This window comes from Myotis lucifugus, unplaced genomic scaffold (assembly GCF_000147115.1).
Source record: "Myotis lucifugus unplaced genomic scaffold, Myoluc2.0 scaffold_120, whole genome shotgun sequence".
NCBI classification, from domain to species: Eukaryota; Metazoa; Chordata; class Mammalia; order Chiroptera; family Vespertilionidae; genus Myotis; species Myotis lucifugus.
In genome coordinates, this window is record NW_005871168.1 from 2,694,919 (window position 1) to 2,716,338 (window position 21,420).

At 41.9% G+C, this 21,420-nt stretch overlaps 1 pseudogene; it reads right to left on the reverse strand.

Annotated features, from left to right (window-relative positions):
- Nucleotides 1–9,685: 9,685 nt before the first annotated feature.
- On the reverse strand, nucleotides 9,686–11,536 carry LOC102434091 (annotated as a pseudogene).
- Between the last annotated feature and the right edge of the window lie 9,884 nt (nucleotides 11,537–21,420).

Below are 21,420 nucleotides of genomic sequence, written 5' to 3' on the forward strand. Positions count from 1 at the left end.
AATAAAGCAAATAAAAGAAACTACATATTGAGAAAGAAATGCTATCCTATTTAATCATTTTTACATGTATTTGGAGTGAAATAGTAAATGCAATCATGGGAGATTTGAAATATTATCAGAAAGCTGATCACAATTGAAATGCATTGATGGTACTGCCATCCCATGACTATTTTCCTGAGTAACCACAAGCCCTCCCAGCTCACCAAGACGTGATTACTATAGGAGTTTTAAAGTTCTCATGTGATCCCACCACTCTGGCCACAGTTTATGCATTTAGGAATGGGAACCAGACACAGGTTGAACCAATTAATCTACCCCAGATTTTAGAACTTTAAATTCATAGTCTACATCAAGTGAGCTTTTTTCTGCCATTTGAAATAAAAGTCAGTTTGCAGTGACAGAGAGTGAAGCCCATGTATGAAGAGAAGAAAGAAGAAAAAGGATTGTTCACAGTTCCTCTTTCCTTAGTCTCAGCTGCAACCCTGCATTGTTCTTATTTAGCTGTTTAACCATTTATTCGATTGCATCAGGAAATAAATTCTTCCTTTTCTAAAATGCATTCAAGATGCCTTTCTGCTATTTGCAATCAAAGAATCATAAAACATAATGATAGTCACTACTGTTGTTTCCCCAATGCCTAGCACACCCCCAGTGACATAACAAACAATAAATAATTGTTGAATATAAGAAACAGTAAAGAAAATAAGAGAAATTATATTTGATTTTATATTGGTTTCTTCTGATGTGATATGTGGTTTTTTTAATGTGTTAATCAAAATTCTAATTCAAAGCATTGGCTGCCAAACAACTGATTTGTATTGTATTAACATTACTAATATAGCCAGTTTTCCCCCTAGAAATAATGAGATATTAACTTTACATCTAGCTGTTTTAAATACTATCTTTTTTATAAATGGTAATTGAAAATGCTAATAATATAGTTCTAATGGTTTCCATTTTTTAAAAATCCTCCTGCACTCTCTTCAAACAACAAGACCTATATAGCAAGAATGCAAATTTCCTTTGTCTGGAATTGTATTTGTCTGAAAACCAAAACGTAATTTGTGCCTCCTGTGTGGTGTGGAGCTAACTCAAAAAAGTTGTATGCTTTGTTTTCCAAGAAAAACACCACTTTTTTAATGAATTGAACAAAGCACACTCAGTTCACATGAGACTAACAGTGGTTCTGGACCCCCAGGAGGAGTTGTCCTTTCAGTGAACAGTTTGTCTTGATCTGAAGCCAAGGAAAACGTTTGTTCTTAAAAACCTTTGCCTCAAATATTTCATATTTTAGAACCTTTTGGGGGTCTGTCACAATAGTGTTTTTAGTATACTGTTTTAGTGTTGTTTCTTAAAAATATCTTTATAAACAGAGGGTTGTAGAGGATGCTTCTCAGTGTATAATCCTATAAAATGTCCTGAATTTCACTGTACTTTTAAATGCTGTCTGCATTTCTACATACCTTAGTGTACATAGAACTTTAATTTTATTATTCATTGTTCACTATTAGTTACTCACAAAGGATAATTAGACCTTCACGTTTAGATGAAGAATGATAACCTGTTATGGTTTTTCAAATGTAAGGTTCTGTATTAAACAGGCCGAGGTGTGAGTTGAAATATAGACGACTCAGATTTACTCCCACTACCATAAATAGTAAGTCTCTCACTTTAGTTAGCCTGGCACAAGTTCTTATATATACATTACTTGTCTTCTGCCAATTTCCATGGGGATACTATAAAAATGTTAATTCAGTCCACAAATCACATTAATATCTTTAGAAAAATTGAATTGTGAATATCAATGTAATGTAGGCCTGTGTGGCCTATTTTCACAGGATGGATTTAAGATATAATGCTAAAACTGTAGCAGAAGGGGGGTTTCTGTTTATTTATTTATTTTGCTTTTCTTTTTTAAATATAATGCTCTTTGGCAGGCCACTATTTGGAAACTAACAAAGGAAGACTATTGTACCTGAGTAAACCCACTAAGACCAGTCCTTGGCAAAACTCCGTGCTGCCATCAGCAGGAGATGAGTGGGAGCCCCAGGTCCCTTGTACTACTGATGAGACATGCTCGCCCCCCTTCTTCCCTCTCCCTCATCCCCTGCCAGGGACCATCAGAACTCATCTCATTAAGCCCTCATCTATGTCCATGACAGTCACCACATATAGACAAGATTCCCCAACCTTAATCCACTGGATTCTAATCCAGATATAATTCTGTTCATCTCCTTTCCCAACTCCTTCTCCAACTCCTCCTGTTACTAAAATTCTCTTCTGGAACTCAAGATTAAATTTCAGCAAAATCTCCTCTAAACTTAAATGCTTCTCCAAACCATCCATTTTCCTTCATGTTCCAGGGAAAACATTTATCCCAACTGAGTACACTGATTCCCCTGCAGCCCTCTAAAATGGTGGCTGTTTTTCTTCAATGACCTTTGTTCCCCTGGGTACAAGGATTGGTAAGCATCTCCCTTACTACCCTTTATAATCCCAGATTTTAAATGTCATGTCATTAAATTGCACCTTTTACAATCCCACTTTGTTGTTTGAACTACTACACCAACTTCACTCCACCCAAGTTTTATATTTTGAAAATTGTAGATTTTTGGCTCATTGTCAATCATTCTACTGTTACACTTTCATAATTCTTAAAGAATTGAAATCCATGGAATGGCCCTTTCAATGTCCTGAACTCTCAGTTAATTGAACTTTTTCCCTCTAATGATCTCCAACTGGTCTTAGTCACTTAGTCACAACACATGGTCATTGCTTTGAACCTGTCATCACTAATAGCTGTAATTGCTTCACAATATCAATCTCAAGTAGTGTTTTAATGAATTCAAGATATTTTCAACTCACTCTTTCATATGCCAAACACTGACTCCATCACTCCTTTGCTCAACCAAGATCTTCAATCTTTGGATACCACCAAGTTTTCATTGTCCTCATTTCCATCTTGTCCTTTCTTCCCAGCTTTAATTGAATGACCAATCACCTTAATTACTTCATTTAACACACTATCCATTTCCTTTATCTTGTTTTGGAGTAGTTCTGTGCCTACATTATAGCCCTGGTTCAATCTAACTCTCCATGCACTCCATGCCTGAGCCCACGCTGTTGAACATTTCTGTAGAGACAGAAAAATATTCGGAATATGTTCAAATTGTGCAGAATTATGCTAGTTTAAATATATAGTTACTGACCTCCAATACTTCCAAAAAGTTATAGAACATATTTCTCATCTATTTCCTCACTTTCTCTGCTAGCTAACTATTCTAGAGCTTCTCCTCTCAAGGTTCCAACAATTCTCACTCTTACTAATCGACCCTGTATTAGTCTGAGTTCTTCACAAAAACAGAACCAGTAGCTTATATGTGTGCATATTTATTATAAGAAATTGGTTTATGCAATTATGGAGGCTGAAAAGCCCCAAGATCTGTAGTTAGCAAGCTGAAGACCCAGAAGAGCTGATGGCACTGCCATCCTAGTTGCAGTTTGAGTTCCAGTGTGAAGCAAGGAGAAGACTGATGTCTTAGCTTAAAGACAGACAGAGAGAGAATGTTTTCTTGTGCAGCCTTTTATTCTATTCAGACCTTCAAAGGATTATAGGAGGCCCACCCACATTGAGGAGTGTAATCTTCTTTACCAAGTCTACCAATTTAAATATTAATCTGTACTCACCCCTATGTTCATAGTAGCATTATTTACAATAGCTAAGATCTGGAAGCAGCCCAAGTGCCCACCAGTAGATGAGTGCATAAAAAAGCTGTGGGACATTTACACTGTGGAATACTATGCAGCTAAAAAAAAGAGGGATTGCTTACCCTTTGGGACAGCATGGATAGACCTGGAAAATATTGTGCTAAGTGAAATAAGCCAAATCAAGAAAGACAAATGTCACATAATCTCACTTATTTGTGGAATCTAATGAACAAAATGAATTGACCAACAAAATAAGACCTGAAACATGGAGACATGGAACAGACTGACATACCTTGAGGTAGAGTTGGGGGAATGAGAAGAGATAAACCAAAACACTTATATATTTATATGCATAACCCATGGACATGGGCAATAGGGTAGTGAGGACCTGGAGAGGGGGAGGGCCTGGGAGGAGGGGTGAAAAGGGGGAAATGAGAGATATCTGTAATACTATCAACAATAAAAAATATATAAAAAATAAATAAATGTTAATCTGTTTTAGAAATACCCTCACAGGCACACAGAGAAATAAGGTTTAACTTCTAGAAAATCCATGGCCCAGTCAGGTTGATGCTTTGTTTTCTTCTTTAAGAAAACAGAAGCAATCACAAGAGAAGCCCTACAAACTACAGACCACAGAGTTCACTCACCAACCAGACTCTGTGCCATAAAATTCAGCCTTTATTCCTTTCACATCTGGATACTTTGTGCTATAAGCTAAGGCAAACCTTCACAATTTTTCAGTAAATCATATTTACCCTTGCTTTTTGAAAGGCATTGCTTTGGCAATTTTCTCTGCTTTTTTTCTCAGTCACGTCTTTTTCCCCTTAATGTGGATAATTCCCATCCTTGTTTAAACGTACAGTCGTGCACCACATAACTATGTTTCAGTCAAGGACTGACCACGCATATGACAATGGTGCCACAACATTATAATGGAGCTGAATTCCCTGTAAGAAATGAAAGAATATGTGGTTTGGGATGATTTTTTTTCCTCTGATAGAAGTAATATACGGGTATATGGGTCTTGACAATAGATTTCCTCTTACAGCACCTCAGTTTTGAATGCACATATTAGATTACAATCAGTCAGCCACTGACCTGTTTCAGCACAGAGAAGCCTGCCCCCCTTGTACTGCATGGTCAGAGGACACTGCAGCTCCACCCACCCCCCATCCCCTTCCTCCCCTCCCTCCCCCCTGACTATATAATTTGAGGTCTCCAGAGAACATTGCTGTAAATTCTTTGTTGGAGCCTAAGACCCTGCACAAGGACACAGGTCCACAGGAGCTACCTTAACAGGTATTAGGTGCCACTGCCACTTTAATAAAAGCTCTCTGTGGTAGTGTGGAGCTAGCCTGTCACTGTCCTTTAGAAATGTTTTCAGGTTGTAATAATGTAAAGCATAGATATCTTTTATTTGTTCCATTAATTCAATGACAGATAAGATCAATGGAACCAAATTCCAAAGTCAAAATAACTAGTCAGTTCTACACCCTTTCCATGTTAAACATCCTTAATATGTATGTTTGTGTGAATACCACAAGTTTCTTAATCTGAGCACTCCTCCAACATGCAGTAGCCAAAACTACATTTCCATGGCAATCCCTATGTTCTCGTCTCTCTCCATCTTGATCTCTTATTCTTGCTCATCCTCATTCCTTCCTGGCAGTCACTATTGTGGTAATCTACACTAACCCAGCCAGTTACTCCTAGACATTTCTAATCAAGCCAGCCCACAATCCTGTTCATGAAATAGCATTGACAGTTTTGATGTGCTATTTCTGTCAGAAGGAAGCAAGGGGAGAACTTGTGGGCAGTGTTTACAAAGTCTACAGTGGCGTACAGTAATGTCCTTCACATTCACTCACCACACACTCACTGACTCACCCAGAGCACCTACCAGTCCTGCAGCTTCTTTCATGGTAAATACTCTGTACAGACATACCAATTTGTGTTTTATATTGTATTTTTACTGTACCTTTCCTATGTTTAGATATACAAATACTTACCATTGTGTTACAATTGCCTGCAGTATTCAGTACTGTAAGGTGCTATACAGATTCGTAGCCAAGGGGAAATAAGCCCAACCATGTAGCCTTGGTGTGTAGTAGGCTATACCATCTAGGTTTGTGTAACTGCACTCTGTGATGTTTACACAATGACAAAATTGCCTAACATTTTTCAGAATATATCCCTATCATTAAGTGACACATGACTGTATACTTATTTTTCCCTTAAAATAATAAAACAGCCTGGCCAGTGTTGCTCAATGGGTGAGGGTTGACCCATGAACCAGTAGGTCACAGTTGGATCCCTGGTTGTGGGCTTGATCCCTAGTAGGGAGTGTGCAAGAGGCAGCTGATTGATGATCCTCTCTCATCATAGATGTTTCTTTTTTAAAAAAATTAAATCTTTATTGTTCATATTATTACAGTTGTTCCTCTTTTTCCTCCCATAGTTCCCCTCCACCCGGTTCCCACCCCACCCTCTACCCTGACCCCCACCACTGTCCTCAACCATAGGTGTATGATTTTGGTCCAGTCTTTTCCCGCACCCCCCACACCCCTTTCCCTCCGGGGAATTGTCAGTCCACTCCTTTTCTATGCCCCTGATTTTATTATATTCACCAGTTTATTCTGTTCATCAGATTTTTTATTCATTTGATTTTTATATTCACTTGTTGATAGATATGTATTTGTTGTTCATAATTTTTATCTTTATCTTTTTCTTCTTCTTCCTCTTCTCAAAGAATACCCGCCAGCATTTCATATAATACTGGTGTAGTGGTGATGAACTCCTTTAGCTTTTTCTTATCTGTGAAGCTCTTTATCTGACCTTCAATTCTGAATGATAGCTTTGCTGGGTAAAGTAATCTTGGTTGTAGGTTCTTGTAATTCATCACTTTGAATATTTCTGGCCACTCCCTTCTGGCCTGCATAGTTTCTGTTGAGAAATCAGCTGACAATCGTATGGGTACTCCCTTGTAGATAACTAACTGTTTTTCTCTTGCTGTTTTTAAGATTATCTCTTTGTCTTTTGCTCTTGTCATTTTAATTATGATGTGTCTTGGTGTGGTCCTCTTTGGATTCCTTTTGTTTGGGGTTCTCTGTGCTTCCTGGACTTGTAAGTCTATTTCTTTCACCAGGTAGGGGAAGTTTTCTGTCATTATTTCTTCAAATAGGTTTTCAATATCTTGCTCTCTCTCTTCTTCTGGCACCCCTATAATTCGGATGTTGGTATGCTTGAAGTTGTCCCAGAGGCTCCTTACACTATCTTCATATTTTTGGAGTCTTTATCCTTTTTGCTTTTCCAGTTGGGTGTTTTTTATTTCTTCGTATTTCAAATCTTTGACTTGATTCTTGCGATCCTTTAGTCTGCTGTTGGGAGTCTGTATAATATTCTTTATTTCAGTCAGTGTATGCTTAATTTCTAGTTGGTCCTTTTTCATATCCTTGAGGGTCTCACTAGATTTATCCAGGATCTCACTAAATTTATCGGCAGTTTCTAGAAAATTCTTGAAAAACCTTATAACCATGTTTTTGAACTCTATATCCAGTAGTTTGCTTTCCTCTATTTCTGTCATTTGTGACCTGTTTCTTTGTCTCTGCATTTTGGCTGCTTCCCTGTGTTGATAGAGTGGCTTTTGTGCTAAGTGTCCTATAGGGCCCAGTGGCTCAGCCTCCCCAGTCACCTGAGGTAGACACTCTTGGTGCACCCCTTTGTGGGCTTTGTGCACAGTCTTGTTGTAGTTAAGCCTTGATTGTTGTTGGTATCATTGGGAGGAATTGACCTCCAGGCCAATTGGCTGTGAGAATCAGCTGTGTCTACAGTGGGAGAATTTCTGTACTGGAGACACCCTTATGGGGCAAGACTTGCTTCAGTGGGGCTTTGGTGGTCACTGAGTCTGCCCCCTGGGTATGTCCCTTATGGATCTGTGGAATTGTAATCTGGATGGTCCCACGCTGACCACTGGGTACACTGGCTCTAGGATCACTAAAGAGGTGCTAATTTAGCCTCTGCCTGAGGCTATCCAGCAGGAGCTACGGAGAGATCTGCAGATTCCTCTCCTTTATTTGGGGTTTGGAGGTGCCCAGATGAGGCCCAGCTGTGAAGCAATGCAAGCTGCTGTGGGCCTTGGGCCTTCTTTTGGATGTTCTTTGTCTCTCTGACCCAGCTGCAGTTTGCTAGGTAATTTTAGATTGCAAAGGGCCAGGTCATTCATATGCAAAAGCCTCTGCACACAGCTTGGGTGGGGCAGGGTCTCAGGGAATCAACAGGGCGGAGCAAACAGCTATGGCTGATCCTCAGTCCTGCCCTAAGAGACCCCGGGTGTCAGTCTCCCGCATAATCGCTGCAAGCACCTCTGAGAGAAAGCCACCCTCAAGTTCTGCAGGATGCCAGACAGTCCAGTTTCTCCCCATATGAGTCTGGGTCCCCAGAGACTTGCCCAGAGCTGGAGTTTAGAGCAGTTGGGAGCTTGTGTCTCCCTCCCGATTGAAAAAAACAACCGCTTCCTCAGTTGTTAGCCCTTTCTGCGTGCGCCTCCGTACCTCTGCACTTTACTTCTACACCTCCTCTGAGTCTCAGTGTGCTTTTCTCTTTCCTTCTAGTTGTAGAATTTCACCTCAGCCAGCCTTCCTGTGGTTCTGGATGATGTCCTTTTTTTGTCTCTTAGTTGTAGTTTTGAAGTGGTTGTGAGAGGCAGAAATTTCAGGTGTTTACCTATGCCACCATCTTGGTTTCTTCTTCTCATCATAGATGTTTCTATCATTCTCTCCCTCTCCCTTTCTCTCTCTGAAATAAATTTTAAAAAGTAATAAAGTAATGAAAATAAACAAAAAATAGAAAGTATTACTTACCTTTCTAATCTTTGCTAAAAAAATTAAACAAAACAAAATTTGTTTAACCCCATATGTACTCCATTATTTGAAATTTCACTTAATTTCTGCTCTTTTAAAGCCAAAGTTTTTAATCCCTATCTCCAATTTCCTTCCTCCCATTCTCTTTTAAATCTACTCTAACTTTTGCCCCTGCCATTCTACTGACTGTTGTGCTCTGCATAAATAAATCCTGGCCCAGTTGTACCACTGGACACAATTGATCACTCTGTTCTTCAAATACTTGTTCTACTTCTCTTCCAGGGTACCCACCTGCCTGGCTTTTCTCTCCCTCACTGCTTACTTCTCAAACCAAATGTGGGTGAAACTCAAGATGTGATTGATTTATCCTGAGGCAAACTGCTTTGCAGCTGTGAACCTGTGAAACTATGTTACATGTTTACAAAATACAGTGGTGGGAAAGGTATAGGATAGATATTCCCTTTCCAAAAGGAAGAAATAGGACAATAGAGAGGTGTGGTGGGTCCTAAGCAAGTCCAAAATCCAATAGAGTAAATCCCATTAGAAGCCAGAGCTTAAAAATAATCCTCCTTTGATATCCACAATAGCCCCTGTTCCCGGAGGGGTTGCTCCTCAGCCAATTCCACCTTTCCTTCTTGTCTGCAGACCTCTCTTGGTCCCTTGGCTACTCCAGGTAGAGCTCCTTTAGGAGAAAACTTGGCCTTAACCCCTTTTTCCCTCTCATCCCCGGAAGCTAGCACCATCCTTAGCACAGAGGAGGTTGCTGTGTCTTTCTCTCGAGGCCTTGCTGATTATGTTGAATTGAGAAAAGCACAAGCTTTTCCAGCCCAGATGGCCTGGTGTGTGAATCTTGACTCAGCCACCTATAAGCTGTGCATTCAGATGGGGAAGCTGAGACTCAGAGAAGCTGATGTGGCTTGCCTAAGGACCTATGCTAGCTATGGTGGACTTAAGGTCATTCGAGAAAGCCCAGGAGTCCACTTTTGGAGCCTTCTGCACAATGCACACAACACAGCACCATAGCAACTAGAGGAATGCTTCTCTTTACAGACCGCTTTGAGTTCTATGCAACCGCATCTCCGTACCAGTGAAAGTTCAACAATTCTACTTGGGAATTATCCTGTGGTGACGAAATTCTCAGATTCAAAGGCCACGTACAGGGCGATATTTTCAATCCTCTGGATAACTTCGTCCATGTCCTTTGTTCCTTGTCCCTTCCAGACACATCTTCCAACGCCGGCCCTGTCAACTTCAGGAATTTTACTGCACAAATTAGGTTATTGTCCACAGGGTTAGAAAAGACGGCGTCCAACAACCCCCGAAGAAAAGGCTGAAGAATAGCTGTTTGAACCTGTCCCTTTGCTCTTTTGATCTTCAGTGAAAGATAAAGTTCTCCTTGAAAGAGCACGAACCCATGGAATTGTCTCCGAGTTGCTTCATCCTCCTTGGCAGCTTGATCTCTAAGGTCATATTCAGTCTGTAATCTTCGAAGGAGCACTTGGCAGAAGCTGCCCCTCTGAGCTAATGGTCAGGTGACAGGACAGGTACCTACACAGGCGAGCTCCCACACATGGAACTTTGGCATGGACGTGGCCTGTTGATAGATGAGGTCCACAAGTTCTTCAAGCTCGTCGTGGAGACCCGGCCACTCGGGGTCTGGGCAAACTGTTCCATGTCAGTTTCAAAACTGCCAGACCACTCTGTCAGATGGTTCAAGAAATCCCAAACAGATACTGACAGAGGGAGATCACCCTCGCAGGGTCTTTGATGGCTCTTCAACTGTCTCCTCAGGTCAAAGTAGAGCTCGGGGACCTCGCACTCGGACTGAATATCCAAGGACAGGGCCTCCGGCGTCTCCAGCTGCACAGGGAACCCTTCAGCTCCTGTAGCACCTTCTGGGCGGAGCCCTGGCATTGCTCCTCCAGCTCCAGGATGTGGCTCTCGAGCTGCCGGCCCTGCTGCCCCAGCTTGGCCTCACTGGCCCTCCGTCTCTGCAGAGTGTGCTCTTTCTCGCTCTCCAGTCTCCACAGGTACGATCTCTCCTCCTCCCTCAGGAAGCTGTGCAGGTTCTGGAAGATCACCTGGATTTTCTGTCTCTGAGCCTTTATCTTCTCATTCCACTGGGCTATCTGCTTTGCTGTGAATGCTTTCTGGTTCGTGCATTTCTCTTCCAGTGCCTCAGTTTCCCCACCACTTTCTGAAGCTTTTCCCTGTAGCCGGGACCCGTGTCCTCCAGGAGCGCCGTGGCGTGGCCCTTGTGCCGCGGGTCGCGCTCGCAGCGCCAGCAGATGATCTGGCCCTCGTCCTTGCAGAAGAGGTGCAGCCGCTCCCTGTGCTCCTGGCAGGACAGCTCCTGCTCCCGAGGGCGGTGATGAGGATGCCTAGCTGCTAGTTGGGCCGCAGGCTGCCTCTCTGGAAGGGAGCCTGGCACTGGGGCAAGAGAAGGTCTCCGCTCAGCCTCAAGGAGGGGGGCCCATGAAGCCCAGCAGGCAGGCCTGACAGTAGCTGTGGCCGCAGCTGATGCTCACAGGCTCGGCCACCGGGTGCAGGCAGATGGAGTAGGTGGCCTCCTTCCCCATCTTCTTGCTGGTGGTGGCCGATGCCATGCCTCTGCCGAAAAGCTGCAATGCCGGATCCAGAGGTTCCCCACAGCGATGGCGGTGCACCCACCCACGCTTCCTGTGGACGCTCTGCTGCCACGGCCCCCACGGGGCTTGAGGTCTAACCTGGGCCACCACCGATGTCAAGCACTGGCTGGAGGGAGTCGCCTGGAGCAGCCACTTCCCAAGTCTTATAAAAGTTTTTTAAAGACAAAGAATCGCTGTGACATAGAACTCCAGGACTAAATATGTCAAGACCTTTATTGCCCATTCATCCTTGTGTTGGACAAATTCCTTCTGAAGAGAACTTTGGCCCTGCCTGCAGGTGTTCTCATGACCCCGTGCAAAGCAGAGATGGGGGTCTTTCCTTAACTGGGTGGCTTTTCTTGGAAACTCCAAGCCCTCCTGCATGTCAACTGATGTCAATTCACAAACACCATTTGCTCTCCAGCTATTTGCCAGAGAATGTAACTGGAAATTCTGCTGCTCTACTCTGGTCAAAGGTGTGGTGTAAAAAAAAAAAAAAATTAAAAAAAAAAAAATAATCCTCCTTTGGCTTAATGTTCTGGCTTCAGGCCCACTGAAGATGGGTCTTTCCCCCACACCTTTACTGGACAAGGTTTTGGCCCCCAAGGCTTTCAATAGTCTGCCCTGTGGCCCCTCGGTTCCTAGGCTCTGCCCCTATGGTAGTTCTTAGCCTGGGACTGACAGTCTTCAGGGGCTGGGATCCTGAGCACAGCACATACTAATGCTGTGCCAGGAGGCCCCATGCTTTGAAATCTAGGCAGTGGCTGCTATACACCTCCATGGCTAGACTAGGTGCACCTCACACACACTGGGCCATTGAGTCACGCCTGTAGAGGGCAAGCGGTGCAGCATACAGTGTGGAGATCTGAGCCCTCATTGTGAGGCTGGCAGGCAGGGTGTGCGAAGGTCCCTAAGGAACCAGCAGCCTCTCCTTTGTTGTCTTCTATGGTCTTGAACAAGAGAGCTCCTGGCTCTTGTGGACAGGGCTGACTTACCTCCGAATCCTTTGGCCACACCCTTAGAATTCTCTCCCAAACAAGCCCTTTCTCATTTTTTACACTACATATAAGCTGAGAATTTTATGAATAAGTTCTGGTTCCTTTTTTATTAACAATTCCATCTTTAAGTCATTTTTCTCTTCTTGCATTTTACTATAAGTCATCAGGAGGCCCCAAGATGCACCTTCAACACTTTGCTCAGAAATAGCTTCAGATAAATATCCAATTTTGTTTTTTGCAAGTTCTACCTCCCACAAAACACTAGGGTGGGAACACAGTTCAGCCAAGTTCTTTGAACATTTTAACAAGAATGGTCTTTCCACCCTGGATGATGTGGCTCAGTTGATTGGAGCGTTGTCCGAGGTAGCAGGTTCGTTTTCCAGTCAGGACACATACCCAGGTTGTGGATTCGATCCCCAGTTGGGATGAACACCGGAGGCAACCAATGTTCTCTCTCACATCGATGTTTCTCTCATTCTCCCCCTTCCTCCCCCCCCCCGCCCCCACCTCTCTCTAAAATCGATAAAAAGCATATTCTCAGGTGAAGGAAAAAGAATGGTCTTTCCTCTGTGGCTCAATAATGCATTCCTCATCTGTCTGAGCCCTCATTAGAATGACCTTTACTGTCCAAGTGTCTACCAGCATTCTGTTTGTCATGACTTGGGTGTCCTCTGAGAAGCATGAGGCTTTCTCTGTAGCTCTGCTCTTCTCTTTCTGAGCCTTCACCAGACTTGCCCTTAGCAGTCCATACAGCAATGTAGGCTTTTTCTAGCATGCATCTCAAAGCTCTTCTAGGCATGTTCCAAAGTGGCTCCCACATTTTTACATATTTGTTACAGTGGCACTCCTCTCTCAATATCAACTGCTATCTTAGTTTGTTGGGGCTGTTATGGACTTACAAACAACAAAAATTTATTTCTCACTGTTCTGGAGGCTGGAAGCCCAAGATCCGGGCACCAGCAGATTTGGTCTCTGGTGAGAGCCCACTTCCTGATTTACAGACAGGGATCTTTCACCATGTCCTCACATGGTGGATAGGGTAAGGGAGCTCTCTGAGGTCCCTTCTATAAAGGTCTGTTCTCATTTGTGAGTGCTCTACCCTCATGGTCTAATCACCTTCCTAAGGCCCTTATATCCAAACACCATCGCATTGAGGGAATCGCATTGAAGGAATAGGGGGAACACACAAGTCAGTCTATGGCACTCTTTCTCAACTTCAATTCCTGATGCTTTCTCATGTCCCAACCACTAAACATGTGAGAGTGTCAGGTCCTAGTCCTTGAATTTTGTTTTTGTTTTACCTCCACTCATTTTCTGGATTGTCTCATCTAATTTTATAATTTTAAATAGCATCATGTGTTGATAATCCAAATTCACCTTTAACTTAAACCCTAAATCTTATACATGCAAAGGCATACTTGACATCCCACTTGATATTTAAGAGGCATATGAAATGTAATATGTCAGGAATTAAGCTTTGACATCTCACCCCAACCTGTTCCTTTTATACATTTTTTCTTAGTTATTAGCAAAATTATTCGTTCAGGTACCCAAGCCACAAACCTTAAAGTCACTCTTGGTTCCCCTTTTTCATTCATGTCCTGCATATCCAGAGGACAGCTATTTCTCTCCTCCTTCCTCTTACCACTCCCTCCAACACCCAAAACTCCAACTACCATCTCTTACCTAAATTTTAGTAAAAGCTTCCTAAATTGTCTCCTTGTTTCTTTTCTCGCTGCTTTCATAATAGTCTCAATGAAACCTGCTCAAATTCTTCTACTCACTTCTCAGTTAATTAGGGTAAAATATCAAATGTTGATCATCCCGTGCAAAGCCCTATGTGTTCCAAACCCGCTGTCCACCCCTGACCCTCCTGCTATTCTCATTCACCTCACTCCAGCCATGTTGGTCTCCTCCCCTTGAAAATGTCAGACTCCTTTTTGCTCCTAGATCTTCACATTTGCTGTTTTTTCATTGAGGACATCCTCCAGATGTCTACATGGCTAGTTCCCCCATTTCCATCAGATCTCTATTCAAAAATTACCTTCTAAATGTGCCCCTTTTTAGGTAACCCTTTTAAAATGTTAACACCCTCCTCCTCTTCTCATTAACTATATCTTCTTTTCTACTTACACTTTCTCCTAATCAGACATCACAGCAATGATAGGGAGCAAATTTTACCATCACAAAAATATGTCTTTTGGGTCTTTTGGCATAAAAATTATTTGTGCTAAAGGCAATAAAAACCCAGCTGATTCAAAAAAGCTCTTTACCTTCCCCTCAACCATGCCTATGTTTACATTGGAAAGGGGGCTTGTACCAGGAAGAGAGCTATTTCCAGAGATAATTTTACCTAAGAAACTTATCTGCAGAACAGGGCAACCTTTGTTTTCCAAACATCTCCCTGCCTTCCAGTGAATGGCCTTCTTCCCCTTTGTGTCCCCAAGCCTTTACCTCTTAGCTCAAGATGTTATATAAACCTTCAATTGATGATTGCCTTTGGGTCTCATACTTTTATGGGGTTCCCATGCATAAAAATCAAATTTTTTTTCTTCTATTAATCTGTCTTATGTCATTTGATTATTAGACCAGTCAAAGAATCTAGAAGAGTACAAGGGAAATGTTTCTTCCCCAACATTATCTAACATACTCTATGTATTTACTTATTCACCTCACTCCAGCCATGTTGGTCTTTTCTACCCCACAAGAAATAAAGGCTTGAGGAGGGCAGGGATTTTTGTGTGTGGTGTTGGGTATTTTATCTCCCTAATCTAAAAACATGATGCAGGTACTCACTAGCTATTTGGTGAATGACCTATTGGATGAGAGAATAGCAAATGGTAAGCTAGTACCTGACTTCTGTTTGAGGAAACCACACTGAAAAGAAAAGAAAGAGGCCTGTTTTACTCTTTCTTCAGTCTTCCACGTAGAAAGCTATGATTCAGATAGTTTAAGAAGCTTCTACAGTTCTAATAATCTACAGGCCAGTGTTTTTCAAATGTTTATGAATAAAAGAATTACTACTTGTTTAAAACATAGATTGCATTGCCATGTCCCCAGAGAGTCTGCTTCAGTAAGTCTGTAAAAAAACCCACTGGAATTTGCATTTTTAACAAGCATCCCATTGATTTTAATACAGTTCTTTAAGAAACTTAACGGTTCAGAAGTGATTCAAATTGAGTGGCTTATGTAAATGAAAAGTGGAGAGAAAATTCTTCATTATAGTTAACATGCTGAGTTAAAGAAAATGGGTCTGGTATGCATTCTTCTCAGGAGAGTGTTTAAAGTAGAACAACAATTTGTAAAACATATTACAAAAACTCAGTTTAAATTTATCCTCAGGGAATATGAAGATTTGGCCTTTAAAAGTAAGATCTAAGCCAAAGCTTAGATCAATTGTTTTTGTAAAACTTTTATTTATGAGCACTATGGAAAACTTCTGGCTACAGAAAAGGTTACTTGTTTCCCGATGCCTATGAAGAGCTAATAGTAGTCAGATGTGCATCATTCAATTCGTAGAGGATAATTCTCTTATTTTGGATCCATAAAGAACTGGGCTCATGATAATCTTCATAACTGTGACACTCCGTTTTCCTCACTGCTACCTGCTTTTCCATGGATTTCTTCCTGTTGTGTGTTTTGTTCTGATTTAATTACCTAAATCCAATAAATGGCATTGTAATAGATCTTATCTCATCAGCATTCAGAACTGTTCTCTAGCTTGAAAAGAAACAGTAAAGAAAAGACTTCTTAATTACACTCCTCATTCCCACTCATCAATTGACCTTTCTTTCAAATAACCATAAATCAACTAATGTGGTATACATTGCAGATAAATTAACAAATGTCCATATAACATAGTGTGTCTAACAATAAAAAATGTATCCATTTGTAATCAGTTCTGTTTATCACCAGTATTTGATGGTTAGATCTTATTAATATTACAAAAAGAAAACATTTATTTTCTTTTATTCTTTATATGTTTTTAATTCAGAAGAAATCATGACCTCTTTTAAAATTTCAAAGTCAATAATCAGTTATTTTAAAAATATATTATTTTTATTTAGTTAGTTTTTATTATTGAGAGTTTTACAGATGTCCTTTATTTTTTCCCCTTTATCACCTTTACCCAGCTTCCACCCTACCTCAGATCTTCACCTAGCTATTGTCTGTGTCCATGGGCTATGTATTATATCCATGTAAGTTCTTTGGTTAATCTCTTCCTATCTTACCCCCACTCTGAGTTTTGTCAGCCTATTCCATGCTTCCATGTCTGTGGACTTATTTTGTTTGTCAATTTATTTTGTTCTGGTAGGAATGCATACTGGTGCAGCCACTGTGAAAAACAATATAGAGTTGCCTCAAAAAAATAAAAATAGAACTGCTGTTTAACCCAGCCATCCCACTTCTGGGAATATATCCTAAGGATCCTGAAACACCAATCAGGAAGAATATATGCATCCCTACATTCATAGCAGTGTTATTTACAATAGCTAAGATCTGGAAATATTCAGCTCTCCATTGTTCTCTTTTCTTGTCTACATCATTTCAAATACAAGAATGAAAGAGATTAAAGATAGACTAGGAGCGGTCTTCTACTATTTATTTCTTTGGCTAAAGTAGCTCTGACATTGTGAATTTACTAGTTTAATATAGGTTATAGCGGAAATGCAAATTGAAATATAAACTAGTTTAATATTCATTTAATAGTATCCTTTTAGTTTAAGAGTGACTTTTGGAACTTAAGACAAAGGGAATCTGTTTTGAGACTAAGAATATTTTAAGGTACCAGAGTCTACTAACTGAGATTTGATGTTGTATGCTATTACTTCACATAAAAATGACTTTAAAACAAACAAATAAATACTTTTCCTGTCATTTAGATTTAATAAAACTTCCATAGGATAGGGGCTAGTGAGGAGAAAGTTAGTGGACAGAATAAACTTAACACCACCTAGATTCTCTATGTAGGTACCTTTGCTCACTTCTCCCTACCTAGCCCAGGAGAGAGGAGGGCTGAGGAAGAAATGTCAGTGAACTATGCCTTGATGCCTTCAGGAAACAGAAAACCAGCAAAGACTCATCCCATTTGAACAACTCAACAAATCAAGACTATTTTGTGACTATCTATACTAATAAAAGGGTAATATGGTAATTAGACCGGACAAAGCCATGTTTGCGGGGCTGAGGCAGAGGCAGTTAGGGGTGATCAGACCAGGCAGGGAGGGCAGTTGGGGGTGAGCAGGCCAGCACAGTGGGGGGTTAGTTGGGGGCGAGCAGGCCAGCGGGGGGGGGGCAGTTGGGGCCATGAGGTTGGCAGGGGGAGGGCAGTTTGGGGGCCATGAGGCTGGCCAAAGGAGGGCAGTTTGGGGGGCCATGAGGCTGGCTGGGGGAGGGGCAGTTGGGAGTGATCCAGGGAGGGCATTTGGGGGCCAGTAGGCCGGCACGGGGGGGGGGGAAAGTTGGGGGCAAGCAGGCCAGCAGGGGGGGCAGTTGGGGGAGATCAGGCTGGCGGAAGGGGGCAATTGGAGGCAATCAGGCTGGCGGAAGGGGGAAGTTGGGGGTGACCAGGATGGCTGGGGGGGCAGGTGGGGGCAAGCAGGCTGGCAGGTAGAGTGGTTAGGGGCAATCAGGCAGGCTGGCAGGTGAGTAGTTAGGAGCAGTGGTCCCGGATTGCAAGAGGGATGTCCGACTGCCAGTTTAGGCCCGATCCCACACTAAACCAGCAGTCGGACATACCCCGAGGGGTCCCAGATTGGAGAGGCCCACTAATCTATATATATAAAAGCCCAAACGACCATTACAACCAGTCGAATGGTCACTATGACCCGCACTGACCACCACAGGGTAGATGCTCAACACAGGAGCTGCCCCGGGTGGTCATTGCACTCCCACAGCAAACCTCCCATGGCTGGCCAACCTCCCGTGGTCCTTTCCCCCGGCCAGCTGGTCCTGATTGGCCCAGATCGGGACTGGGCAAGATGACCCCAATTGGCCTTGATCTCTGGCCAGGCCGAGGGACCCCACCCATGCACGAATTTGTGCATTGAGCCTCTAATTACATATATTTGAATATGGAGTTAATATTGTTACTCTAAAAGAAATATTTTTATGTTTTTAGAATGATCGTCCAGTCAAAATGGTGGCATAGGTAAATGCTATGTTCATCTTCTCACATGACCACACCAAAATTACAACTAAATTACAGAACAAGCATCATTGAGAACTACCTGAAGTCTAGCTGAACAGTATTCCTATAAATACAAATATAAAGAAGAAACAATGTGGAGACTGGTAAGAGAGGTGAAGATGTGAAACAGGCTGGTCTCATACCCATGTGTGGTGGTTAAAAACCTGAAAGGATATCTTGGCTCCAGAGTTCTCTTCTAAAGAACAAGGTATTCCACCACCACACTATGAACCCTAACTCAGAATTCCAGGGCTGAGATGAGATGTCCTCATAACTTCTGGCAATGAAAACCCATAGAAATTGCGGCTCAGTAAGAAAGAGAACTCTGGAGTCCCAGGCATTACATTTAAAGGACCTCTGTATGGGATTACTCTCTCTAAGTTCCAGTGCTGGGGCAGCAGCTTGCAAAGTGCAAGGGACATACAGGGAAGAACTTAATTGTCTGGCTTCATGGTGAGGATTGAATCAGCAGCTTTCTCCCATAGAAAAGGGCTGGCAGATTCATTGTTTCTTTGCTGAACCCTCCCTCTGCAGGCACAGGCAATGCCATATCTGAATCTCCATCAAACTGGATAATACTGTTCATCCCATCCTGGTGATTCTCTGAGACTCAGCCCACCAAATGTACAGCCCCACCTCGCCATTTCAAATAGCTTTTCCATGCAGGGGGAATATCTTGCCTCATGTGGTGGATTTTTAAAAAAATCTCTCAAAGGTTCAAAAATGCAAATAAGCAGTCAACTGGCCTTGGCTTGTCCCAAGCCTGGCACTAGTGGCAGCCATCCTCAGTTTGCTGCTTAGCCTCTTCCAGACACCTCCAAGACCAGCACAAGCAGCAATCATCTCCAGATCATTATGTAGCTCATACCAGGCCATTGCTGGTAGAGCAAAGGCAATGGTGGAGCTTAGCCTGCACCAGAGCCTCTCCCAAGAGGCCACAGAACAAACACACATGGTGGCCGACTTCAGACCACACCAGAACACCACCTAACCTCATCCACAAATGACACAGCCAAAGTGTGGACTTTCCAGGCAACAAAGCCCCACTAAAGCAAAGCCTTATCCATGAGGTCAGCCCCTACACAACAACTTCCCTACTATAGCCACAGCCAGTCAGCCTGAGGGACAATTACTCCTATTGACATGCCAGCAGCAATCAAGGCTCAACTGTAACAGGAGAGCACACAGAACCCACACAGAGACACATCTAGAATACCCAGTTGGAGTTACCAGTGAGACTGTATAACTGGGCTCACAGGACAGCTAATATATAAGACCAGGAGACATAGCAGCTCTACCTAATATATACAAAAAAACACAGGGAGGCAGCCACAAATGAAGAGAAAAAAAGCATATTCCAAATGAAAGAGCAAGACAATATTCCAGATAAGAACTCAACAAAATGGAGACAAGCAATCTACCAGATGCAGAGTTCAAAATAGTGAAAACTTTAACAAGGAGATAGAAAACATAAAAAAGAACCAGTCACAAATAAAGATTATAATAACTGAAATACATTAGAAGTAATCTATAGCAGATTATATGAAGCAGAGAATCAAATCAGAGATTTGGGAGATAAGGAAACAGAGGACACCCAATTAGAATAGCAAAAAGAAAAAAGAATTAAAAAAAAATGAGGATAGTGTAAGGAGCCTCTGAAACAACTTCAGGCATACCAACATTCATACCATGGGAGTACCAGAAGGTGAAGAAAGAGAGAAAAATATTAACACTTGGAGTGCGGGTGAATTTCCCGCCAAAATATAAGATGGCTCTGTCTTTTGGTTTTGTTCCATCCACCAAAAGGGTGGATTACAAACAAATATTTGGTAATACGCAGTTACAATCGGCCCGAGTTTACACGTTTCCCGCACTCCACCGCAAATCTATATGAACCGAGTTAAAGACGGCTCCCGCGGAGTACGCGCAATTCACGCGAGCCGACTTACCTCGTTTCCCGCACTCCAAGTGTTAAAAACCTATTTGAAAAAGCAATGACAGAAAATTTCCTTAACATGGTGAAGGAAATAGAAATACAAGTCCAGGAACTGCAGAGAGTACCAAAGATACCCACACCAAGACACATCATAATTAAAATACCAAAGGTTAAAGACAAAGAGAGAATCAAAAAAGCAGCAAAAGTATTTGGTTTCCTACAAGGGAGTTCTCATAAGACTATCAACTGATTTCTCAACAGAAACATTCCAGGCCAAAAGGGATTTACATAAAATATTTAAAGTGATGAAAAGCAAGAACCTATAACCACGATTACTCTGCCAGGGAAAGTTATCATTTAGAACTGAAAGACAGACAAAGAGCTTCCCAGACAAGAAAAATCTAAAGGAGTTAATCACCACCAAACCATATTACAAAAAATGTTAAAGGGACTTCTTGCCCAGTCGGTGTGGCTAAGTGATTGAGCATTGGCCTACGAACCGGGAGGAAATGGTTTGATTCCTGGTCAGGGCATATGCCCGGGTTGTGACCTCAATCCCCAGTGTGAGGTGTGCAGGAGGAAGCTGATCAATGGTTCTTTCTCATCATTGATGTTTCTCTCTCTCTCTCTCTCTCTCTCTCTCTCTCTCTCTCTCTCTCCCTTCCTCTCTGAAATCAATAAAAATAAGAATAATTTTTTAAATAGGGACTTCTTTAAGGAGAAAAAGTAAAAAAAAAAGTAAAAAATATGAACAGCAAAATGGCAATAGTCACATACCTATCAATAATTACTTTAAATGTAACTAAATGTTCCAATCAAAACATAGGGTGGTTGAATGGAAATGAAACAGAGACCCATACATGATACTGCCTCAGGGACTCACTTCAGTTAAAAAGACATATACAGACTAGAAGTAAAGAGGTGGAAAAAAATGTCATGCAAATAGAAATAAATAAACAAGCTGGGATAACAATACTTTTATCAGGCAAAATAGACTTTCAAACAAAGGCTATAATGAGAGATAAAGAAGGACCCAGCAATTCCACTTCCAGGTATCTTTAAAGGAACTTAAAATATTAATTTGAAAAGGCATCCCTAT